At 37.4% G+C, this 27,469-nt stretch overlaps 1 long non-coding RNA gene across 1 annotated transcript in view; it reads right to left on the bottom strand.

The window, feature by feature from the left end:
• Positions 1 to 6,973: 6,973 nt before the first annotated feature.
• Positions 6,974 to 27,469, bottom strand: part of LOC134509039 (uncharacterized) — a 46,742-nt gene continuing 26,246 nt past the window's right edge. The window contains exons 2-3 of the long non-coding RNA XR_010069227.1: positions 7,578 to 7,664; positions 6,974 to 7,165 (exon numbers count right to left, since the gene is read on the bottom strand). This is a non-coding gene — a long non-coding RNA (uncharacterized LOC134509039). The remainder of the gene's footprint in view (positions 7,166 to 7,577; positions 7,665 to 27,469) is intronic.

The following is a 27,469-nucleotide window of genomic DNA, read 5'->3' as shown; positions in this document are numbered from 1 at the left end:
TGATAGATAAATAAATAAATGTTAGAATGAAAAATATTTGCGGATTCAATTTCTCACATACATTATTAAAAAGTAAATATGTATTAATTACAAAAAAAATTAATATTATGTATATGTATGGCCAAGTATGGTTATAAATCTGAGTGACATCAAATCTGAAATGCTTGCTTCCATCTGCTTCCCAGTAGTGGTGGTAGGTTAGCTACTCAAACACTGCAATTAACTGTACAAATCCACATCAAAATGGTTGGAGCCCGAAATAATTACCTGAACATGACTCACAGAAATTAGAACAAGTATTGTCTCTCTAACATTTACTACAGCTGCCAGAAAATAAAGTAGTAAATTAAGAAAACATCAGAAGGAAAGGAATTAAAAAGAAAGATGTGGGAAGGGGAAAGGTACTTAATGGTGTTACGTACTTTCTTCTTCATAATTGCCCTCTCTCCTACTCTCAGTCCTCTCCAAAATACGGGTATGAAGCAAGTTTTATAAACAGACCTGAAAAAATAGTACTGTTCAACATACCTACTTTTCAAGAAGCCACTCCATGGTACTTTGAATTACCTAGCTCTTTAGAAAAAAAACCCCATGTTTTCAGGAGAGGTTACAACTTCATAAAAATTTTTTTTAAAATAATAAAAAATGTGGTTTCATAACCGCTTTTTCATCACTATTCAGGTTTCACAATGCTCCTGGATATAAATTACAGAACGAAACGCATATTGAATGTACTATACATGTTCCCATCTTTCTAGATTTAGATGTAAAAGATTTAAAAGGCGGGCCTCCTGACTTTAAACCAGACATATATCATCAACCAGCTGAGACTGGTTTTGTTACCGACTTTGATTCAAATTATGATGCCAACCCAGAAGCCCAATATAGAGACTAGTTTCACTGATGCTTCCTGTCATGGAACAAAATTTTGCTACAGCTGGAATTTTTCCAATTTGTATTCAAGTTGTATTCCAACATGTATTCATATCTAATTCATAATACAGAGTGAACACAAACATCATTCTAAGAACTCACAAATTTTGCGTCCTTTTCCTATTTTTATGACTTTTGTCAGTGAAAGATGAAAAGCAGTGACAACTCAACCTGAAAAGTGTTGGCGGCATGAAGACTTTTTGAAAACTTTTGGTATGCTGGATCAGGTTACTGGAAAAGTCTCACTGAAAAGGTCTGGATAATTTAAAGAATTTTTTACTACTATTTCAACTTACTATAAAACAATGTCAGAGAGCTGTTAATCAAGATATTTCTACCAAAGCATTTAATGAGGGCTGTGATGTGTCTTTGCATAGGTGTCCTCCTCACCATGTAACCACGAACTTCACGGATAAATTTCTAAACTTGGGTAGACTTCCCAGAAACCTGTGTGCTTATCTCCACAGACTCAATCTGAGCTCTTGATTTTCCAGGTCTCTTTGCCAAACTGAACTTCTAAAATACCACAGAGGATTCTGTGCACGTATAATTCTCTCCTCTTTGATGTTACTTGTACTATTACACCTTTTTTTTTCCCCTCAGAATAAAATTATCATCATTATATTAAAAGCATATATGTTACAGATACTGTCTTTATCACATCTAAAAGTAACTCTACTTCAGGAATTATTGTATTCTATTTATTGCCATTATATCATGCTTGATTTGAGGGTAGAGGGGCTCCCAAGAAAAACAGGCTAATATGAGCAAAATGTATTAATTGGTGGCAACATATCTACGGAGTTATCAGATCCTCACTCCAGATTATTTTAATTTTTCTTGCTTTCTCCATTTGGTTACACACACAGACTCATTTTGATTCCCCATATTCTGTCTTTTTCCTCTTATTTATCTTATTTCAGTGTTAGCGTTTCCTTTTTCATTCCAGTTCATTCCAGATGGTTTCTTGTTCTCTACATTTGTACTCAGGTATTGGAACATGACTACCCACAGCTCCATGGAATAATTTTGTTTTCTCACATCACATCAAACTGGCTGAACAAAATGGTGGGACCCTTAGTGAGGACTAGCTGCTTGGTTGTCATTTTTCTTTCCTTTACTTTGGGCTCTAAACCAAGATTTGGTGGTTCTGTAGCCAGCGTGTGCCAGTGGAGCTGTCTGAGTGAGGCACTTAAAGAGAAACCTGAGTGTGACTTGGAAAACCTAGTAACCCCCATTATATTTACTGTACAATAGTGTTTGTAAAGAGAAGTATTTGAGATAGCACAGGATAGCCATTTAAGATAAGAATTACTGTAAACTGAGAGAGAATGGTTATCCACCGGCTCAACAAAATATGTCAAACATTAAACAGAATTACTGAGAGGAAGACAACTGGGTTTTTTTTCTTAATGAACAGACAATTTCATAAGGACCAGCAGAAATGATGGTCTTCCTTTAAAATAAAAAGTGTGAGGACCTGTCTCTGTCTCTGCTTGGTAAAGATACAATTTCAGAATTTATGTTGCAGATAGAGGTCCATGCAATAGCCCAAACCATCATCATTCATTGAGCCTGGGAAGACAAATTTTAGAAAAACAGCTCCATCAAGTCAAGATTTATAGCCTCTTTTCCACTTTATCCTTACAATGTTTTTTCTTGAATGATTTTTTTTTCTTTGTGGCTCTTTAGATGATAAACCCTGTTTACTGGACAGCATCTCATAAATTATTTCAGATAATTTCAATATAAACCTAGGCTGAATGCCAGTTTTCTTCTGCTATGGAAGCCTTCCACTTTTATTCAAACTCCATTTCCTACTCTTGCAGAATATCCTATCACCCTTTCATAAGCAAATGCCTCAAAGGCATCCCAAAACCCAAAGTCTGCAACTGAATCCAATGCAAATTCTGCACCACATGTCGAACCCTATGCATGTCAAGATGAGTTTTGAGTTAGACATTGTCCCAGTTTCCACCACAGAGATCTACTGGAACACAAGCAGTTAAATAAAATGTAAAAATATTCAGCATGACTATTAAATGGTTTTCTGATTATTATTTTTCTTCACGATTGTTGGCCTGGTTTTGAAATAGAGGTATAATTAAAAGCCATTTTATCATAGATGTGAAGAAAAATAAATTCTTCCCAGCTGTAAGCAACGACTCTAACCAGTGAAACACACCTGGCTAACAAGATACAATCTAGTAACATCCAAGAAGAGGACATACAGCCAGCCCCTTTTCTCCTCCCTTTCCCAGAAGCAGTTGTTCATTAGAATTATGTGCAAAACATTTGATTGACCTGAGGTTCCACCTTTCAACACAATTTCTAAACATGCAGTGTTCATTTCTGGAAAAAAATCAGAGCAGTTTAATTGCCCTTGATGTTCTTCTCTTGGCAGCCTGAATTCAATTCCATCTTTCTAATTTGAGACTTATGCAAAGGCATAGGATACTGAAGAGATCATCTTTGGCACAAGGAGTACTGAGAGACTTATTACATTACTAATGTTTATGCAGAGCAACTGAGTGGATAAACCTGTAACGCAATGCTTCCTAGAAGGTATAAAGAAGAATATGTTTTCACTCCTCTTCACATTGTCTTAGAAGTTCACAGACGATTCTAACAGTGTGTTTTTCTTAAGCATATGTACCATAGAATGTACAATGTGGAGAACCATTTTCCAAATTTTAGCCATGCTCTACATTACAAATGCTGGGCTACGCTGTTAGCAGAAACTCTTGAAGGGATTCCAGCACACTTTCCCAGAAATGTTTCTGCCAGTCTGAGTATCAACGTTGTCACTCTTTGACGTGGCAGAGAATGTACTTTTCCAAGAAGCCAGATATTTTGGCCAATGCAGAACTGTGAAGCAAAGGGCTTGGATTTTATTTCATCAGTCCCTCTGCAGAAGCTTTTCACAGGCTGATATTGTCAGCTGTGCTAGCCAAGAGTGCTCTCGGCATACTCAGGTGGACTGTTGCCAGGCCTCCAAAGAGGAAAACAAGGTAGGATTTCTCTTCAGTTCTCACACATCTCCACAAAATTAGAAATTTCTATCTCAGAGACCGGGCTTGATACTACTCCAGTTGGATACAAGAAAACTATGTGGTTTAGCTGAACTGTCCATCCAGCTTTAACCGACAAAGTTATTTAAATTACTAGTACAGTTGAAAATATGCATTAAACTTCAAATAAATTCAAAACAAAGATGGAGATGCAAAAGAAAAACACTGGGTTTTTTGTGGGTATTGGCTGTGACGGAGCAACTTTGAGGTTCATGCCCCCAAGTACTGCATATATAGGATTGTCTTACATGTGCATGCCAGGATAAAACTCTGGAAATGTTTCCATTTTGCATAAAGTAGTGTTTATGAGAATCCTTAGGGAATCCATGGGTGATTCTGTTCAAGAGAGAACTCTATACCAGAATTTTGACAGTGCAATAGTGAGCATTATAGTAGCTCACAGTGTTTCCTGTCATATAACAGAATCCTGAAATAGATTTTTCAGGTTCTTTCTGACGACACAGCATTCACAACAGTCACTAACCTGGCATGGAGCCACAGAAGCTAACCAGCTGTGTGGCAATGCCACAGTCCTTAATTTGTACAGAAGGACTAGGGACCAACTCCATTAAGTCTCAGCTGGAGGGAAGTAGCTGCCTTCCCTCCCACCCACCGGTCGTGGATCTTCTCTGTCATTCCCAACTTTGGGAAAAAATCAAGGTGGAGGTGGCAGCACAGTGGTTCTACATCCTCTAAAGCACTTTACTGAACGATTGAAAAAAACAACCCAGCTTCAAATCCCTCGCCTGCTGATTTAAGGATATGAACTGACATTGCACACATACCAGATAAACATGTACCATTTCACAGTAGGACACGCTCTGTAACAAGCCCTTGAATCAGGCCTTGCAGGCGTGTACCTGAGAATCCCCTTGAAATGCTGACAAGCACAAAGATCACCAGCAATGAAACTGAATGAGTTATTAGGCAGCTTTGACAGTTTTCAGGTCCTTTAGTGGCCAAATAGCTGAGACAGCTGAGGATCTCCATCATTCCTGGATGGTGGACTCAATGCTCAAGTTACCCTCCTGCAGTTTAGAGATGAAATTATTATCTGTATGAATTACAAAATATTAATAGTAAAGTCATAGCTTAGATGTGTAATGATCTTGTAATTATTTGGGGGAGACAGCAGTCTCAATGTTTTAAAAATTACCATATGATGTTAAACCAACATGTTAATCAATATGTTGTAGCTTTATGCAGTCATGTCAATTTACTTCAACCAGGATCTGGCCCAGAAATTTCTTACACTGGTAGTTTGGATTTCTCCAGCACACACTTCAGACTTGCTTTTAGATGTATAAATATATGTGTATAAAAGCAATATTTTGACAGAGAGTTGACTCGGATGTTTTCCAGGATTGTAATCTTCCAAGTCATCATTTATGAAAAGCGTATTTAGAGAACAGAAAACTTGTGTGAAATGTCTCAGAAAGTAGCTTTGGCTCCTTTCTGCCTGTGTACTTTTTCATTCAGTCATATGACCATTTGTTTAAAATATTGCTGATTATATTCAATTTCTTTTTTAAAAATTTAATCTCATGTTTTATTGAAGCAATAACTCCAGTCTGAAGTTAAACAGGGAGCCTAGATGAGCTCTGATAAAAATAATAAGATTGAACATCCTTCTCTGCCAAAAAAAAGGAGTTTCTGATCTTTTGCATTGAATGAATTTAGTCTCACAGAGCTGCAGTAAGAGAAGGCCACCCACCTTTTGTAAAATAATTCTGATTCAGATCTCTGTGCCCAATTAGAGATTGGATGCTCTTTATTTTACACCAGGTATTGACCAAATTGGGTTAACTTTCCCTTCTGAATCTACTGACTTTAAAAAAAATTGTAGAGCCGTAACACTTCTTGACCACTTTTGCCCTATCAGCTGTGGAGTGCACAACAAGCAGTAGCTGGGCAGTATTATTTTCTACCCATCACAGTGCAAAAAGCTCTGATAAATTGCAACAATAAAGGCTTCAAGCATTACAATCAATACTTAATGGAATAATGTAAATCCAGCTTGTGTATGACTTGGGGATTGTGTTCTCTGGCAAAGAGCAAAAGATTGATGCACCGCAGCAGAAGTGCATCTTTTTTTCCACACAGTCAGAGCTATAAGAGAGACACAATAATGTGCTAAAGTTGCTTTGCTTGTACTGTGCAGTTATTACTATTTTTTTTTTCAGCCTGCTTTAAAAGGAGCCAGAGAGACATTGTGTCTCCCAGGGCTCTGTAAAAACCAAGTTAATGGTATTCTCAGTCTTTAGACACATTTACACATCCTCCATCTGCTTGGGAACGAAAAAAAAAAACAGATTTCAATAACAAAAATTGTACAGATCTGCCTTCAGGCAACAGAAAATGCATGTGATAAGGGAATAGCCATGAAGTGCAAAGGACTATTTAGGTCTTAGCGCTTATTGACTGGAGACTGTAAAGGAGATGTGAAGGATGTGTGAAAAATCCTAAATAAAAGAGCTAGAATAACATATAATGTGGATAAGAAAATGTGCTTGAAAGGAATGCAACTGTCACTAAAGAACATGGTAAGAGGAGGAGGTGGGATGGAGAAATGAATGACAAGAATGAAGATAAGCAGTATTCTGCATCCAGAGTTTGGTTCAGGAAACATACTGTACTCCGCAATTCAGTCTCTTGGGTACATTACATCAATTCAAACAACACTCAAAATGCACAAATTCTACTTTCCCCTCTCCTTCTCTTTGTCTCTATTGAATTGTATTCTTAATTCAGATAAGGTCAGGCCCACAATCAATGTGAACAGATAAAGAGAAGGAACATTCAAATTCAAGGGGCAGTGGAAATGTCAGAAATAGCAAATAGAAATCATATTTTTAATATTCACTCCACTCATTGAAGGAACATTACTAATTAGAAAACCCATTTGACAAACATTGCATCTGCAGAGCGTATAGTATTTGTTTTCAAAGTTAAACAATATAGCAGGAAGGAGAAACACTTTAACAAAGATTCAGTTGTAGCCTGTACTTTTTTGGATGCACATAGATTTACTGGAAATATTATGTTCAGTCATGTATGTTCCAGTATCGGGCCCAAAGCCTCTTGGAAGTTTTGGGCAAAGTTGTTTCTTCTTTTTTCTTCTCCTTTTGCTGTTCAGATGATGAGAAATGTCATTTTCCCACCTGTTGGCATAGAAGACACGGATGGAGATTCCTATTTACAGTCTAGTTTCGTACTTCTACAGGAGAGAGAATAATATCTTTCTTCAACTTCTAAAGTATGTAGTGAAAATGGAGGGGGTTTTTCTGTTTTGTTTTGTCCTCACTATTGCCACTGCCAACATTATAGCATTAAAGTTAGCAGCCACCTAATTCCTAGCTTAAAATTTATTCATGGACTGCTTACACTAATTTGTTTTTATGCCAGTGTTGACCATTAGCTGACCTTTAGCTTGGTGGGAGTTGCCTCCTAGGTGTTTACCCTCAAAGTGTTTTTAAGGATAGTGATCATGCCCCTTTTAGGCTAAACAAGTCAGAGTATTCTAGTTTCCTCTCTAAGAGGCACTATCTTTATTCTAGAAGTTGTTCTACTTACCCATTTCTGTACTAGTCATCTCTCTGGAACAGAAGAAGCTAAAACTGTCACTCCCATATTCCAGACAATATGGTCAGAAATTCTGCACTGGGATATTAAAAGAGAAAAAAAAAAAAAAAGTCAGAACAGCCTGCAAACTTCTGTTCATTGCTGATTTATAGATCCAAATCTTAGCTGAGCATCAAAGACTAAATTAAATTTTGTAACTTAAACCCAAAAAGCCCTAAACTCTGAATTTGATTTTAGTTCAATTCTCAGTAGTGGGGAAAAAAGTAAATAAAATGTTAGGAATTATTTAAAAAGTGGTAAAGAAGTAACAAAACAAACAAAAAATACCCCCAGAAGATAATTAAACCACTGTATAAATCCATGGCACATCTGCCTCTTGAAAACCATGGGGTACTAAACTTACCATCTCACGAAGTGAATAGAAGAACTGGAAAAGGTTCGAAGGCAGCAAAAAAGCTAATCAAAGCCTGCAGCACTGAAGAACAATTAAGTAGGCTTATACTTGTCAGCCTGAATAAGACATAAATGAGAGTGGCTGTGGTGAAGTTTTATGAAATCGTGGGTGGCAGAAAGACAGTGGAAACGGAACCACTGGTAAAGTAACAGCAGTAAAATTTCCTTCTCTCTGGAAGGCTGGAGCAAGATCACGTCCTGCAGACGATATACCATACATATACCACTCCATGCTATGCTAACATTTCTCCCCTTCCCCTGTACGTGTGACTACGTGTAAAATGAAATAGGATAGAGTAAAGAAATCCAGAGCCAGCAGAGACATATTTGTGCAAAAGCATTGTTTTACTACCAACACTATAAGAAGTGAAGGCATTAGCTGCAAGGTCAGCCCCTTCTTCCTGATCATACATACACGCCACTTCAGGGGCTTCACAGAGATGAAGTTAATTCTGCCCACAGACATCTGTCTAGTATGCTTCTAATGTCTGAAAACATCAGTGTAGTTAACACAGTCATAGAAAATAAATTTTGAAATAATCTCATAAATATCTGATGAGAAGTATCTCAGAAACTTCTATGTCTGACTGAGATCTCTTGTCAGATTTCTCCTTTCTTCCCAGAAAAGGTTGAAGAAAATATCATTTTCAAGTGTTAACTCTGCCATATTATTCAGCAATGAAGCTGACACATGGCCTCCCCCTGTCGCTGACCTAATTTAACAAAGAGTCGTCTCACGGGACAGCCTTTTAGTGACTCTGAGGACAGAGCATAAGAAAGAGATGAGGGATGAAATTCTGCCATATGCTATAACATATGTACGATAACATTCAGTGCTTGCACTGCAATGAATTTATGTCAACATCCGGCTCTCCAATTTAAACATACTATGATAAATCCCAAACCAAGTTTTACTCAAAGAACAGACACATTTAAACAAAATAAAAACAGGAGAGTTTTCCGATACTATTATTCTTCATAAAGCCTAACACCACAGCTAAGTATCTTATTTTAAATTTAAACTCTGACTGTTTTCTGTTACAAATGACATTAACAATGTTACAGCATCTGATGGAATAAACTACACCAGCTAACATGCCCGGTATCTCTTTTGGACAGGATAAAGGGCCTAGATGATTATTATTTACCACTTCTACCCAAAAACTCCTTCTCGCCTGGAGATACATTGCTTTCTTTATGTTATAAATAGTAGGCAAATACTGTTCCTACCCAAAAGAATTTATAATCTTTGACAATTTCAGAGATTTTACATGTGCTTAAACTAAAGTTCAAGAGGTTCAACTGACTTCACTAAAACTGCAGATGTTCTCAGTGTTGAGTTTATAAAAAGATCTTTTTGGTAGAAGGGCCTAAGATCTCAGTCCTGCACAGATCTTCTGGGTTTGTAACTTTAGATGATTAATCACTCTACAAAACGATGCTACAAATGTGTACAGCATGAAGTGGGAATATATTTCAACCTATCTGGAAATGAAAAGGAATGACATCTTATATATGTTTTATGGAAATACTCTAAAAGGAAATTTCTGAAACTGCTCCTTGGAACTGAGTTTTTGTCAGGATTTTGAGAACTCCTAGAAGTTAACGTTCTTGCTTTGTAACAAAACAAAATAAAAGAAAAAGCCCAGTATATCCAACTTTTAAAAAACATTCTCAATTTGATGTGTTTGATGATCAGAGTAGAAAAAAGGTAAACACAGCAGCCAAGAGTTCAATGGAAAACAGTTCCAGAAGGCTGGGTTTTATTTATATAGCCATGACTATTAGTACCATATGAAGTCATACTGAAACCATAGTAGGCTAGCCATTTAGAATAGATTATATATCTGTAAGCAGGTGTTGCTCAGAGAGGATTTAAAATAATGTAACTGTCGAGATTAGGGAACTGGATTGAGGCATGTGTACAATCGCAATATTGGAGAGGAAGGTGTGGGATGCAGAGTGATAAGACAAGCAAGAAGCTGATTGCTTCTTTATGCCCCTGTTACTGATTATTTTTCCTGCCATGTGCTTCATTTCTTTCCTCAAATACAGAACCAGCGCAGTTATACCAATATAAATGTGATTTCACCAATGCTACCTCAGGTAGCAACCTGCAGAAATAAGAGCAAAAACTGTCCTTCAACATCTAACTTACAGCAACTCACACTTATTTACCCAGCTATAACATATGCTTTCTTGCCACTGAATTTGTACCGCTGTGAGTCGTATTTCATAATATAAAATACATATTTCTCTATATTTCTATGTATTTGAGAAACTGCCGACAGTTCTATTTCTTTGTCACTACAAATGTGCAGCAAAGATCATTTTGTGCATAATGTACAGAGATGCGTACACATTTCAAAGCCTGCTGCATATATAGCAAATTGAAAAGTAGTGGCATGTGTTCCAAAACAGAGAAAAGACCGGGGCCCCAATGTCTTAATTACCAAGACTAACATAGCTCTATGGTTATTCTGTGCCTCATTGTCCTTAGTTGTAGGCTGTATTTTCTTTATTAATATTTACAAAACTTCTCATTTGGTGAGGATTAGTTAATTCTTTTGCAGTGTTATGAAAGTGCTAAGTACTCTTACTAAGGGTTCAAGATAGGATACTGCAACACATTTGTCCATCAGGGTCCTCTCCTTTACATGGGTGTAATATAGTGTAAACTACCCATATGTTATAGCATATGGCAGAATTCCAGTATCTCTTTATATACCTTATACTTCATTCTCAGTGTAAACCACTGGCTCTTTCACAGGGGGATACTGAGTTAAATTGGGCCACAGACTGCGTCATTTTGGTTTTTGCTAGAGCAGATTAATGAGACAACTGAAAAACCAAGATGGACTGTAACTTCTTTTTAATCCCTAAAGGCAAAAATAGACAACAATTTAAAATACAGACATGCTATATAGGGCATAATGCATTTAGGCCTTTTGTAGTGGATTTTTAGAGATTTTCTCCATCCCCTTCCTACCAAACAAATAACCATAACTGAGCAGTAGACTGCAAATTCTTTCTTATTCTAGGTTTTTTTCCGAATCTTTTCAGGAACTGTGCTTTATGGCATATTCTAGAATGCTCAGTTCCAAAATTACCTTCAAAATTACCTTAGATTTACCAAATGAACCTCTGTGCCTAGCATTTGAAATGCAATCAAACTTTTCAGTTCAGTTTCATCCCATTTTAAAGGATAACCAGAAAAGCTTCATTCTTGGTAGCTTGTGCCTCTATATACTACTACACCATAAAATCACAGAAATATACCAAAAACTCTATTACTATTTCATAACGAGAAATACTGGAGACTGGAAAAACTATGAGAGCAAATGAAAGTTAAATCTTGATTTGTGGTAGGGAATTACCTGGCTGCTGTCACAATGGCATCTAATATTTTCATACTTGTCATAAAAAGTGGGCAGTAAAATCTTGATTGTATTTTTATATGAAGTGAAAATGGCACACAGGTCAGATAGAGAACTGATTTAAATAATTGCAAGCCTTGATTTATACACAGTGCATAGTTTTGAAAACCCAAAAATACAATCCTATGGAAACTACAAATTCAGTAGGCTGCTCTCCTGGACAGTGTTTGTTCTACAATCAACCGTGCATCTTTTACAGAAAATAATAGAGTTCTGGTTCAAGAAAAAATGTGGAGACAAATTCTTCAATGTGAGAAAAACCTGTACAGAGAGAAATCAAAAGCCCTGAAAAATGAGCTGGAAAAAAATGAGTTTATACTCCCCTGCTCATTTTGCTGACCTGCTTAGGTCAGCTCTCAGTGCTAAAGTTAGTGTAGTTAAAGAACAGCTAAAACATTTACACCAGGATGCAGGTCCTCCAGGGAGACAAAATTTAAAAAAAAATAAATGGAAATGTCATCACAGAAAAAGCATTTTTTTATAGTTTGCAATTTATTTTTGCTTCAGCTGTATACCAACAAATTTGGTGACACAACTCGGGTTGATGAAATCAAATTTCTGGATGTGATAGGACAGAGCAGGGCAAAAGCACTCCAGTTAACAAATAAAGATACTAGAAATTTCAAAAGAATAAATAGTTGAATTTACTCAAGTAAGCTTAATTGACATGCATATATATTTAAAAATATTTTTTAAGCCATGTGAGACCATTTTATAACCAGTAATACCTTCTTCAAGCCAAATAATTTGTGATTGAATTGTAATATTTCTTTCTGAAAGCTATGTTGTCTTAATTTCAGACCAGAAAGAATACACTTGAAGAACGCTGGTTTTCTATTCCAAAGATCATTTCATTTATGGAAAATTCACACCTCTGATCTGGTGTGGTTCTATTTAGTTTTTTCTTCAGTTTATTATACTCATTATGGCCACTTTCTGAAAGAAGGGAGGGAAGTTGCACTACCTTATACCGCTCCTCATGTAAGCAATTAGAAACTAATATTAAGTTACCTCTCAGTTGTCACTCTGATGAATTAAAACATAGAACTCTTTTTTTTTTTTTTATTAATTACTGTGGAGTATTTTTTCTCTTCCTTGAATCTCTCTTGTGACTCTGTGTTGAATCACCTCCAAAGCTTCCATACCCTTCCCTGAGTATGATAAAATGGATTAGAAAAATAAAATAAAATTCCAGTTTCTTCAGCCTCTGAAAAACACAGTACCAGACACCATGCGTATCACATTAGTTGTATATTCTTATAGAAAATAAGCTCATGATAACCTCACCATGTGCCTCCTCATTTTGCTGTAGATTTTACTTTATTGCATGCATATAGTAGGAGTGTAACCAATATACTGCTCATGGAATTGAGCCATTACCGAGTGCCTGGTACCAAGGTGTACCAAGAATCCATCATTCACATTTTGCTTCGTGTTACTCTGGACTAAATACTAGATGTATTTACTTTTTTAAAAGCAGACCTGTTATAACACCTTCAGATCTTCTTAAGCTGTCACTGATAAAGGTTTTCCACTGCTGAAAGCAAGCTAATCACAGTTCATATCCAGGTCTGAAGAAGGGTCCCAGAAATTAAGTATTTAATGAGTTTGAAGACCTAAAGCAATGCAAACCTAACTGATATACAAACATTTTCAACAGTGACTTGCTCTGATTGACAGGCACTGTCAAAAACAGCAGCATAATCATAGCCTAAATCTTCAGGAGTCATACTTGGAGAGCACTTCGATGGAATGAAAAACAGCGGCATGTTTGTAATAGGTTTATATATAGCTAGATGTGCCTGTGATTTACTCAGCCACTGACATATTTGATTTGAGTTAGGCAGATGAATTAGGATGAAACAAATAGAGGCTTTCCCCCATACTTCAGTCAGGTTGAAGCAAAGTTAAATCTTCCTCAAATGCAAAATAGTCCATTAACTCTTTTGTTCAGCTTGCATTACAGCTTCCCACATAAACTACTACTGAAATACGATGACAGCCAACAACAGGCTAATTCTTATTAGAATGAAAAGTTCTGCCCAAAACAATTAAGTTGGAAATCTTCACAAAACTTTACTCTTAGATTTCCACATCTACAGCCAAGCAGAAAAAAACCCACAGTACCAGCCACCACAGCGTATCACATTAGTTGTATATTCTTATAGAAAATAAGCTCATGATAACCTCGTCATGTGCCTCCTCATTTTGCTGTAGATTTTACTTTATTGTATGCATATAGTAGGAGTGTAACCAATATACTGCTCATGGAATTGAGATGTTACCAAGTGCAAGTACATTTTAAGTTGGAAATCTTGAGAAAAACTTTACTCGTAGATTCCCACATCTACAGACAAGCAGAAAAAAAAAAAAAAAAACCAAACCAAAAAAAACCAAACACCAAACAAAAAAAACAGCCAAAGCTGAAAGAAACCAACAGCTCAACAGTATTTTTCAAAGCTGATGGTTTTAGATTCATTGTGTGAAGATCTGTGCTCCTCTCACTACTAGTGGAGGGTACATTTGACACCAGTAGTTTTCCACATAAAATCCAAGTCAAAACGGTATACTTCATGCACAAACAAAGATGATACTTTGTGGCTTCACTTCACAGCAAGTGCAATTTTTCTGCACAGTTGATGTACAGCCCAGGTTCATGATGCAAGCCGCATGGAGTCTTATTAGCACGTCCACCTAACCTGAGGTTTTTGCACAAGCAACTTATGTTCTGTATCTACACAGCAAGCCCACCTTGATGGTTTTGGTACCTGTGCATCCCAGTGTCCTGAGGTGACCTTGTCTTTTAGACAGAACAGCACCAGTTTCAGAATCAAGATGCAAAGAAGGTCATAAACATCCCTTCCTAAAGCACCATTTTCTACTATCACATCTACATTTCTGTCTATGAATAATATAAAAGCTGCATCCAGGGAAGCTGCAAAGACTGCAGAGAAATTCAAAAGCTCTCATGGCATCACGAAAAATACATCCTAAGAAGAGTAGTGGGGACAAAAAAGTCATAAGGAAAATATAACTACATTCCAGAAGTAATATGATGAGCATATAAAAGACATTACATGAAGTGACTGCTCACAATAGCAGGAGATTAATATTCTAGAAGCTCCCTTTAGTCCCTATTTAAATGAATTTTACCTTAATTTAGTCAAGTAAGCGGAAGAAGTGCAAGTACAACTTCTGTTGGATGGCCTCTTCCTGAGTTTTAAGAGCACCAGTTTTTCTACCTGAGATGCATGCAGTGATCTAGTAGCAGATAACTGTCCTGTTTTGTGCTCCGTTTCACAGAGAGATCTCTGGAAGCAGAGCAACTGCTGTAGACTTTGACAAATGTGCTAAAACAAGCTTATCTTTCTCCCTGTTTGGGGCATGGTGGGTGAGAGTGTGGGTTTGTTTCAGGGGGAATCTTTTGGGTTCTTTTTTTCCAGTAAAAAGGAATAGACTTTAATTACATTATTGAATAGCGCGATATTTATTCTTTCGCAAATAATTTCTTCATATAAGTGAGAAACGGCAGGCAAACACTAAGACTTAAAGCCACCATAGGGAGTCTCTCTGTATATCTTTCTGATGTGATAGAAGCAGCAGGGAATATCCTCTCTGATTTAGTGTTTGACAGACTAGTGTCTCTGTCAGTAGTCTGAAGGCACTAAATGCCTGTTTGGAAAATGCACAATGACTTAAACATTCTATTTACCAATGAGCTGAAAGCTACTTCTGAGAAATATAACAGTTACCAAAAAAAGGCAACAGTGAGATAATAGTCACCAGTCTAATTCAACAACTTCAGAAAATAACACAGCAACTATCATGAAATTTTGATAATATAACAATAGGGCACTCTTTTTTTTGTGTACCAACAAATTAAATGTCATGAACCAAGATTCCTTCTGTGTAATCTGAAGCATAAGGAAAGCCTTCAGCTCTTTCATGAAATCATGCGGAAGCATCTTCTGCTCAGATTCAGTGGACAGCATTGCCAAGTAAGGAATCAAGTGAAATTTTTAATGTCCTTCTTTTACATGTTAATTTATGGAAAGGTCAGGTTTACCTTGCAACACAAAACTGGCTGGACCAGGTTTGACTGTAGATTGAGTTCTGGACTGTGCAACGGATGTGCAATATCAAGAAAAGTATTTAAGCAGAGGATCAAGGGTAGCTCAGGTTTCAGCAGTTACACATCTCAGTTTCAAGCTTCTGAACTGTTTGTCACCCACAAAATATTTTTATGACAGATCCATGGAGAAAGTGCCTGGAACTTATTATTAATCAGAATTACTTTGGTGATGTAATGACAGCAGGGCCTGCTTCTGCTCCTACTTCATGCCAGTGGTGGAGAATCAGACTTTTCATTTATACTTTTTAACAATAGCTTTTTTATGCTTTGTTACACTTTTCTAATTTTTTATTGTATTTGAAAGTCCTTTGGTGTTGCTGAATCTGCCCAAGAGAGACTACTGATAGGCATTCGGGCTGCTGTACTTCACTGCCTACAAACCCAAACCACCCTCTGTAACTTAATAGCTTAAATATTTTTCCTTAAATACCTCTGTCTCATCTACCACCAAGCACCTCCTTACTGGTTAAAATGTCAAGACCGGAAAATTCATTAGTCATTTCTAAAATGGGCTGCAAAATACAAACTGCAATTTATGACATTCAGTCTGCTAGTAGAGGCTTTATATTTTATTTTCTGCCTTTTTATCCCTGCAAATTCTGGATGTTCCCTGCCTCTGTACCGACTGAATCTTTTTCCTCTTCCATTCACACTGCCAGAATCTCTGTTTTGACCATTCATCATTTTATATGACTGACAAACCTTTACTGATCTACCACTAAGCAAAACTCTGGAAATTTTTATCAACTTTTGAGGAAAAAATTAGGCTGATTATGCCTATGTGTATGTAACTCAAGAAGAAAAGACTATGCCCCTTTTACAATGAATAAGCTTTTCATTTTTTAGTTTTAAACTAGCAATAAGCTTCTATGGCTAAAGGCTAGCTTAGTCGTTTGACGCTGGTTAGTGAGGATTCTTGGAACATAAATATATGCAATAAGCCAATAATTCTGACTGCCTTTCTGCTGCTCTTGAGGGTATCTCAGTTCTGGCAAACAGACGGGTAATGGGAATTAGAAGGAGGGGAAAAAAACAGCAATAAAAATATAAATCACAAAAGGAAGGAAATCCATTTGGTCCTTGGCAGCAAAGACACCGCTCAGCTAATCCATGTTGAGTGCAATCCAATACTCCTTTATATAATCCTGTTCTTGTGGAAGAAAATTAAAGTTTAATGCAATAACGGCTGACACAAATCACTTTTGTTGCCCAGAAGCAGATTAAAGAATAGTTAAAATCATACAAACCTAATTTCTTTTCTGTTGTTGTTGTTTTATTTTATCCAGTGACATCTTCATTCTTTAATCCACAGCATCAGTTTTTGATTATTAAGCATATATTCCCAATGTAAGAGAGATTTTGTGATAGAGAGAAGGGGAAAGACAATAGTGACAGCCAAGAAATGATTAGTTCTTAAATGGTACATGTTAAAGCTCTTTCAAAAATCCATAAATTTTTCATAAGTTCATATGGGCCCTTGCCTTTAATCAATCTGTGTCAAGGGGACTTTAAAATAAGCATAAAGGCAGTAGAATGCTATCAGTCATAATTGGAGCTGTACAGGTCACTCCCATTAGCTATCACTCTTGTGTACATATTCATTTGTTGTTCTGCAATACATTTGAGATCTGCCAGCAATGGAACAATCTGAGAATTTCTGCAAGAGAGACAACGATGTAAGAGAGAGGACAGTGATCCTAATCTTCCATTTTATTACTCCAGCCATCAGCCTCAATCTCCTCTTCATCAGCAAATTGGACCGAAAAAAACCAAAACAAAGTAAGATGAAAGCTGATCCTGGGCACATTATGATCCATACAGTAAGTTCCTTCATGACAGAAAAGGTTACAATTTATCTGAAATTTTGATCAGATTTATAACCATGTTGAAATAGGATCGGGTTTTTCATTTTCTTTACTTTTGTTCCCAACTCCAACATATCCTCTCACAAATTCAGTTGGGAAATTTCCCTGCTTACACTTAATACCGGTGATACAACATAACTGCAGACGTATGTGGAGAGAATACAGGAGTCAGTGTATGGTTATCATTTTTCCCAATAGAGCTATCAAAGAATTACCCAAGACACTGGAGAAGTTTGTGAAATACAATATGGAAGTGGAAAGGTTGCATAATTTCTCCAGTATTTCTGTTGTCCACGTGTATTTCTGCAGCAGTATCTATGCAGGTGTATGACCCATGCTTAGAGAAGGGAAGAGCTACTGCTCAAAAAGCATATCTTAAAAATATGAAAAGATCTCTCTCGTTTTTCTTACATTATACTCCCCTCTTTCAGACTGTAAGTATGGAGAAGCAAACATCTTGTGGGAGTTTAAGGCCTCTTTACATAAGGGATTCTCCAGAACAGTTTTCCAAGCAAGTTCTTTGTCCCAGAAATACCACTTTGCCAGGAACAACAGAAAGGAAATAAATCATGAAAAACTACAAAATCTAACCCCCTAGGAGGGTCTATGGGAAGAAAATAAAATTAGTAGGGTTTTGCTGTTCCTCAGTAACACACAGATAACTTCTTGGTGGAAGGTATTTCATATCATCTCAACATCTGTTCTTACCTACGGTAAGAGATTACCCCATGGTGAGTTGCACCAGCAAGGCCAAAGTGAAAAGGCAATTTAAGAACCATCTCCTTCCTGAATTTCAACATGCAGGCCTGTTTGAAACTGGGGGCTTCTCCCACTGCTTTATTAGTACTTGGGTTTTTTCACTCCTTTTTTGAAAGGACATCACTTGCAATTGGGCACGTAAAGCACTGATTCTCCTTACTAGCACATGAAAGCAAGTCTATGGAGAGTATATGGCAAGATTTGTATAGATTTATGAGGAAATGGTCCTAATAATCAAGTTCTAGTTAGAGAAAATGTATTTAAAAAGACCAGAATATTTCCAGTAGAGAAAATTTAAGGGTCTCATTTTCCCTCTTTACCACTTCTGTATTTATGTGAAGAACACCACAACAGCATATTTTCTTACCTCTCTATATTGAGATCTACTCTAATTATATGAGATCAGTCAGCAGTGGCAAAACCCAATCACTGGTCCCTGGAGTGCCGTCAGATCTGTAGGTCAAGTCCTACTTTGCCAGACCACTTTTGTTGGCTTGCTGTGCAGGCTGGAAAATGTATTAAAGGCAGTGCAGAAGCGGGGGATACGTGTGTGGGGGTGTGTGAGTGTGTGCACGCGCGTGTGTGTGCTTTCTAATCCCTTTGCAGCCTGCCAGGCTTAAACTGCAAATGTCATCACCGTAAAGGCAGTAGTTGAATCCAACAGGTGGGGTAATAAACCATGACATTTCTAGCAGGTTTAATTGTACTGGGTGTGCTGGGATACCTTTCAGTACAAACATGGTTTCACTTGGTATCAGCAACAAGACCACAGACCTGGTTTTTACTCCGTGTCCACATGAACTAGGGTGTAAAGTTCCCGCCTCCAATACACTTTATGACCTTTCAGGTGGGGAAACCTCTGACCTATATCATTCCCATCTTTGCTGGTTCAGCTGCTGGGTGGTGACAACCTGCTAGACTCTGTGTCTGGTCTAACGGTGATTTACTGCATAACAGAATTAAAGCATTAGCATGGTATTCCTGTCCACCCAACCCTAAAGGGCTTTTTGGTGGTTGTAGGAGAGGCTCTCTGGAGGAAATTGCAACATACAGGGATTTGTTGTGAGCCTATTGCCAAGACAGTTCATAAATTTAAGTGAAACATGACATGTATGCTCCAGGTTTGTTTTTTTTTTTCATTACAGCTTATGACAATTTAGCAGCTGCATTCCTGAATAAAAAGCTAGCCTGCTACCACAAGAGCAAGACATAGCCTTCATTCTACTTACAGTTTTTCATGATTTTAAACTGTAAATATTATAGTTGGGAAAACAGATCTAATTAAAAGACAAAGTATATTTTTAAAGCTCCAAATTAGCATCTCATTTACATCACAATTACTCTATTGATGTCAATTAATCTATTTTCCATCCACACCAAATTAAGAAAAAAGAGATTAAAATGTGCCTGATTTTTTCAAATTAATAATAATAGTAGTAATAAATCTTTATCCTATAAAATAGAAAGTTTATAAAAGCTTATTCTGATAAATAATCAAGTACTAAGGGTTAGCTTCTTTGAAAACAACCTTACCTCATTCTAAGATATGATCATTAATATTGCTTTAATATAGGATGACTATTATAATGACATTAGTATTTGCACATAAGGCAGCAAAAGACAAACTGATAAGCTCTATTTCAAGATAGCTTTTTCTCAACACTGCAAATGTCAAAATGGTGCTTTTGGAGAAACAAGGAAGTAAAAAAGGGGGTTAAACAGATTCAGAAAGAAGAATAAAATTAACATGCAAATCTGTCAGAATAAATTTCTAGTGACTTACATTGGGTGAAATATTTTTCTCTTCTAATTAGATATGAACAGCAGTAATTTCAGTGTATGCTAAGTATTCTAACTTCTTTTCTTTTTGCTGCTACAAACATGTTTTTTTCCTGGAATCTTACTTGGAATGTCTCTTTCAATACATATGCTATTTAAAACAAAGCTTTACAAATGTGTTTGCTATGAAGCTAGAAGCCAGTTCTTAATTATGAAATTAGTTAATTTCCTTTCAACTTATTGCATTTTGCAAGCCTCCTAGCATAGAAAAGCATCCTTTTAAGTAAATCAGGTATCCTCACCTGGCAAAATTAATGCCTTTTTTCCTTTGTCCCAGTTATTTCTGTCTTTAGATCTTCTGTCCTGCCAAGATATTACAGTGGGTTCCTCTGGAACAAATGAAACACTACCTTGCCAAAAATCATATTAAATTAAAAATAAAACCCATGTTCAGGCAAGTTTAACTATCATTTCCACTGATGTCAGTGGCAAAGTTTTTGCTGAAATTGAAAAAAAAAAAATTAAAAGGACATGCCCACAGAGTGAAAACACTCTCAGTACTGCCAATCTTTCCCTTTGGTAAGGAAAAATCCTTACAAAATCAGAATCGGCAGAAAAATAACAGAAAATTCCCCATGAAACTTAATAAATCAGCTCAAGCACTTACTTTATGGCAGGATACCTGCAGAACCCTCGCTCACTTTCAGTTAATCAGCTTCAAAATAGGCCTAAGTTTCTGTCTATGTGGTATTTGACTGCAAGGGCACATTTACTTCAATGGTATCAGTGTTGTTTAACTGTGCTTGGCATAGAAAAACTCTGGAAATTATATGTCAAACTTAAACGGCAGGGGGTGTCTTGTCCAGGCTGCAGGCAGCAGGCAGCCTGGGAGATGGTTATAAGTGACGTGAAAGGTTTCAGATGTGAGAACCAAAAGGCATTTACTACTCCAGCCATTATGGTCTTGAATTCACTTCCTCAGTCTTTTGCATGATTCAAGCACAAAGTCCTAACCAAGTATCTGGCTTCCTGCTGACAAACCTAAAATGGATTTGCGTGCTACAGGTCTTCTGCAGGTCAACGAAAAGCTGAAAATGTAGGGACGTTACAAATATAGTGAATGTTTTGTAAAATTCAATAATAACTAATACAGTAACAATATTAATTTATTTAATTCCATGCATTTTTTAAATAACGGAGGACAGGCTGGCAGGAGGTCACTAAGAATACGTGTCCAGAGTACTGGATCCTAGTCTTGGTTCTGAGTGACTATGCAACCTTCTTCTTATCTCTCTGTGCCTCTGGTCTCATCATATACCTCAGCCCTGAGCAGCTCATCTCACACCAGATCAGAGCTGTCCCAAATTCAGTGCTCCTTTGGTAGTGAGTGTGCAGGGTCATCCACTCATCCACGTGATGAACCCACTAGAATGTGGCTCATGCAGTAGTGACTTCCCCTCTCCTGAGTATTTTAAGGGAGCTGTCTCTTACACCCACACATTCATAATCCATACCAGCAGAAACCCTGTATAATAAAGCTAAATTTTAAGATTTACCCAGTGACAGCTTAAAATTCCATCCACGCTCTCACAGGACCTTACAGTACTCAGAAATAAAAGCTCCAAACAGCCCCTCCAATCTCAGACACACAGTGGAGCATGGCTTGTCGATAGAGGCCTTGGGAGCATGGCAGCACCTGCTGTTTAGGTCTACTCAAGCGTGTTACAAAATTGGATGTTTCTCACAGCCAGTTTTGCCGACTAATCTCATGCCAAAAATGTATTTTAACTAAGAGGTAAAATACCAACGGTAAGGGACACGGGGGAGAAAGCAGAGAAAGAACATTGTTTTATGTCTGTTGTACTGCGTGATTTCTACTCTAGTTGCACTGTGTCCCTATTTTACAGCATGAACATCTATTATACACTCACCGAATTCTGTTCAGTCATTTCTTGGGGATATCCTGAAATCTGTATTGTTTTTAATAGTTCAGCCCCCACTAAGTAGAATGGAGTTGGTACATTTATGGTATAAATCTAAACCAAAAACCATAGCAGGCCTTTTCATTTTTAATTAAGACATCACACAGTCCTTTTCCCTTGGCTATTTTAACTATGCCACTAGCACCAGTTCAGGTATATCGTTACAGTCAGGTAATAATGATACCTCCCTATATTGCAGAAACAAAACCAGAGAAAAATAATCTCTGAGTGTTTTCTTTGAAATGATAGAGACATCATCAACTGTAATGTAAGGAGTGGACTCCACCAGTTCCACTAGGTGAACAAGAGGCATTTTTAAGGTAAAGATTAGCTGCCATTGCTTTGTCTTCAAATCTTAGTTTTTCCCAAAATCCCGTAGGTTTTCTGGTCTGCTTTTCTGAAAACTTGTTTGTTCAGTTACAATACAGTTATATAGATGTACAACAGACGCAATTCTCCATCAGTCACACTATATTCCTTAACCACAGCCTTACACTAAAGAAACAGTCTCTGAAAACTTGAGCGTTAATAGGAACAATCTTTGTTTGGCTGCTTAGCTACAGTGATATGAGCAAGTTCTCAGGTGGATGAAACTAACATGAGCAACACTGCACACTTTGTTGGTGGCCCCAGAAAACAGCACTGGTCACTGATACTGCTAATATAATTTTATTTTCTGGGCTTTTGTTTGTACAGCAGCTCTAGTTATAAATAGCACCTAGTTGCACCCCTGATCAACATAGCTATATTGACACAGTTTATGGTATAGAAATAGACCGTAGTTCCTGGTCCATATCAGCAGCTCTTTGCTCTCCTGAGACCACCAACTTGACTCCCAAACAAGATGAAGCAGATTAGCCAGTTTCCAGGAGCACACCAGAAATAAACCAAGAGAAAACCTTTAGAAGATTAATCCAATCTACCCGCAAAATGTGGTTTGTATAATTCCAGCGGTGTTGGAGACCTGAAATGCTTTTAAAATTTGTACTGTGATATTTGTTAGTTTTCTTTACTGCGTGTTTACCTTGACCCAATGTTGATAAACAGACTCTTGTGTGGTAAAAAAAGTGAAAATAAAACAAAAAGATTTTTTAACAACTAAATTGCTTTAATATGCATTTGAGAAAGCAACAGCACATAATATACCGAGTTATGAATATCTAGCCTGATTCAAACAGGCTATTAACCAAATAAATTACCAAGGAAGAAAAGAGAGGGAAAAAAACCCCAACTCTCAAACAAAAAATGTTCTGCAATTGAAAAAATTAGATGATACATGGACTGCCAGGTATAAGGGTGCTATGAGCCATTTTAAACAAAGACCTTAATTTCAGCTCCCAGTGGAACTCCTCAGGAATTTCTTATTGGGCTCCAAGTTATTGTGATAATAAACATTCTTGTCCATTGGTTTCTGTGTGCACAATGCACATTGCTTTGAACAGCTCTTTTAAAGTGAGATTGATAGGTTAGGACATGTCTCCCTTGTTATTACATAAATGGGCCAAAAGGCCACTTCAAACAATCTCTTTTTAAAGTCTGTGTAGCAGGGAACTCTTTAGCACAGTTCAGCCGAGCGAACCCCTGTTCACAGAAGGGAGGACAAGACAATAGGCATTACAAATCCATATAACACAAGCAAAAGCTGTCATTGGCCCAACTTGTAGATAGGATTTGTCCAGGAAACAATTAAGCATAAGAGGGCAATCTTTTTAACAGCATAGTATGCAGCAAGCAGGAAAACAGTAGCTTAGTGTGCTCAGATTACTTAAAATGCATTATTATACAGTTATCATGTGAGCTGCTCTGCCTCTGGACTACAGAACTTCGGGAAATGGCTTTTCTACTCCATGGGCACAAATACAAGCATATTCTTTGGGTCAAATATATTCAGACTACATCTGTAGAAAGACATATACTTTATTAGGTACTGAACACTCTTTCTCATGGCAGAATTTCAGCCAAGAGCCTCACTCGTTACCTGACATGATAAGGCAAAGGAACAATAAAATTACGGACAACAGCTAAGACAATTTTGTAAAGTGCTCGTGAAACCCTACGGTAAACAAATGAACATATTACAGCAAAAGGGGACAATGATAATATGCTGCTGATTCATTACAGCAAGCTTTGCTACATTTCTAAGAATGTGTCACCTGTGACATGTCATTGTTGAATTTTAATTTGCAATGATAATCTAAACTGTAATAACAATCCTTGTTCATTTTAGTCCATAAAGTGTTCTACAAAACCACCCTATTCCAGTGAACTGCATAAATATAATTAATCCCTAATTTATAAACAGAGGTGTGTAAATAGGAAAGTTAAGAAATCTGATGAAGCCTGTAGAAAAATCTGCTGCCAGAGCTAGTGTTAAGAATGTAACCACTTGGCATGGGTTTAACTCTGTGGCTGCTGCTCAAGCCAGTGGAAAAGCTAATTTTTAAAAATCCCACCCCAGAGTTCATGGCTCACAAGCCCTTATAGTCAGCCTTCTATAAAACACTTCAGAAATTAAACAAATATCCAAAGTTAAAACAAAAAAGCGGGGGAGGGAAGGAGAAGAAAATCGTGTGCCAGATAACACTAAAACACTATAGGGCTCTGGAACTGTACACTTCTTCCAAGCCAACAGTATATGATCAAACTACAAGGTATTAAGGACTCTGTTAGCTTATCTGCTCGACCATCTTTCTAGCACAGGAATAGCTATGAATAACAGCTATATGCAAACAGGTATCCAGGGCCTCCTTTTAAATGACTGAACCTTTACACTCCTAATTCAGAGTCCAATAAACATCTGTCACAGGAAAATTTACTCAAAGTAATCTAGAATGAGGAGGCAAGCCAGATTGCAACGAGCAAATACATTTCAGGCACAAGGAACCCGCACTTCCCTTCTTAGCCTTGTTAAAACATTGAAGTCATAAAGCTAGGAAGGAAGGCTGTTCTGTTTTTCTAGGCTATGAAATTTCCACGTGTTAGTTCTTTCAAAGGGTAACGATTTCTGATTGTGACACAAGCTTAACCTGCCATCTATTGTGCAATGGTGTATGAAGCATGAACCTGGATTTCAGATTCTGTAAATGCTAACACATGTTATGCCAACAAATCCGTACTAACTCTGGGGCAAATTTTGTAGTTCTCACCCAGACAAAACACAATCAAATCTGAAGTGAACAACACCTAAGTAAAGCCTACAGGATTTGGCAATTTTAGCCTTACTTTCTTTTCCCCTCAAACAGCCAAAGCAAACAGGCTTTATTTCATTTTCTGCATGCCATGGGGAGGTGTGGAGCAAAAGGGAGTGGGACAAGGAAAGAACTGGGAAGGAAGTTTTAGAGAAGAATTATTCTTATCTTTCCTCCATAGGCCCGGGGGATCAGTGGTGAGGGTGTGGGTGCAGATCCTGGGAGACTTCAGGAGACTCAAGGGGTCAGAATGTTTCTTATGAAATTCATTCCTTACCCACTACAGTGATGAAACTGGAGTGCCACAGGTCTGTGCTCAACAGCACAGTAAGGCACAAACCCTCGGTGCACACTTCCCAAGGCACAGCCAAGCTTCCCTGCACCCGTTGGGCAGAAGTATGAGCTTAAGACTACACGTTATTGCTAAACAAAGTAAAAGTCTGCCACTGCCACTCTATTGATCTTCAATATTAAAATAAAATTAAGGTCTTTCCTTCAAATGAGTTTCAAGGAAGAGGATTTTATTGTAGGTTTTCTGGAAATAGCTAATCAAGCAGAAAATGGTTGTAGTAGTTTATAAAATCGCAAGTTTCACTGTAAGACATATAAGAGCAGTGATTTATTAAGTAATATTATTCTCATGATTGTACTGCTATATTATTCTTACATTGTCAGGCAATCTGTAGAAATTTGTTCTGCTTCAGGCAATCCTTACCCTTGCTATACAACTGTTGTTACGTACGTTTTTCTCATTATCATAAGTACTTTGATCTCTCAGCAAATGTTCAGCATTTTATAAACTGTAACATAAAACATACATATAGCAAAGTGATGACTAAAAAGATCATAAGAATCACAACTGTGGTTCTCAGATAACCCTAAAATACACAATGGAAAAATAGGGGGGGAGGGGGAAACAAGTGCTTTCATTGCCAGTAGACATTTAAACTCTTTTAAGCATCAGATTATTTTCTCTTTCAGTCATGTCCCTTGGAGATCTGATTTTTACAGTCATCAGAAGCCAGGTTCAAGTTAAATACCTCCCCTGTGATAAAAAGCAGCCTTTACAATTCAGGACTCCTCTTCCAAAGAGCACTAACCACAGCCCACATTACTGAGAATATACGCAGCCAAGCACAGGTATGAATGCATAAAGCCTTTACTTCAGTGCCTTTAATGTTACATTCTGCAGACAGTTATCAATTTGAAATGCATAGTTTAGTGAGATTTATTGTTAGCTGTAGGTCAGCCTTTTCTATTAATACAGTTTAATACAGTAGATGTGTCTTGTCATAGAGAAGAGGCTCACAGTGTGGACAAGACGTGGATGTGTGAGGTCCTTTAAATAATTAGAAAGCAGCCCAGTAATTCAGTCGTTCTTCCATTATTTCATTCATTCATTTTCTTTCTGAGAAAAGAAAAAAAGCATTATTCCCCATGGCAACGTATGAAAATTAGATTGGCCCAGTTTGAGCAGGAATCTCAGAATTAAAGTAGTTTTCAAAAAAAGTAAAACTCGTAGTAAGGTGGCAATCAGCTCCATAGTCATGCAAAAATCTTTGACTATGGAAAAGACAGGATTTCTCCGGGCTAGTAGACAAGCACAGTATGGGCTTGCCTATTGTCTTCTTTTTCCGTTGGAGGGATATTCCTTTCCTTCCCCTCCTCCAGCTTCCTGACTTTTCCTTCCCTTTTTATGTCTCTCATCATTTCACCCTCAGCAGGTAAATCAGAGACCTGTACTTCACACAAAGCCTTTCTATGCAAAGATGCTCAAGGAAGGCCTATAAGCATTGTTAAAAGAAACTTAACAAACACAGTGAAGGAGAAACCGCTGAAAGATAAAGAGGGAGCTAGCAAAAATCTGTATCTTAAAAGGGAAGGATAAATAACCATTCAAAAGAGAAGAGTGCATGAGTTTTATCATTTCACCTATAATGCTCTGCAGCTGGAGACAGACTGCTGACAGAGAGTGGCAAAGGCAGAAAATAATCCAAACACTGGCACAGGTTGCCCAGAGAGGTGGTGGAGGCCCCATCCCTGGAGATATTCAAGGCCAGGCCGGATGAGGCTCTAAGCAACCTGATCTAGTTGAAGATGTCCCTGCTTACTGCAGGGGGTTGGGCTAGATGGCCTTTAAAGGTCCCTTCCAACCCAACACATTCTATGATTCCATGATTGATTCTATGATTCTATGAGCATAAAAACAAGAAAGAAAATAACTTTCATTAGAAGTCATAATGCTCAAGAGCAACCCCTCTAGCTTTATAAATTGCTGTTTGCAGGAG

This window comes from Chroicocephalus ridibundus, chromosome Z, assembly GCF_963924245.1.
Source record: "Chroicocephalus ridibundus chromosome Z, bChrRid1.1, whole genome shotgun sequence".
NCBI classification, from domain to species: domain Eukaryota; kingdom Metazoa; phylum Chordata; class Aves; order Charadriiformes; family Laridae; genus Chroicocephalus; species Chroicocephalus ridibundus.
The sequence above is the reverse complement of the archived record's forward strand: the minus strand, read 5'-3'. Positions and strand labels throughout refer to the sequence as shown.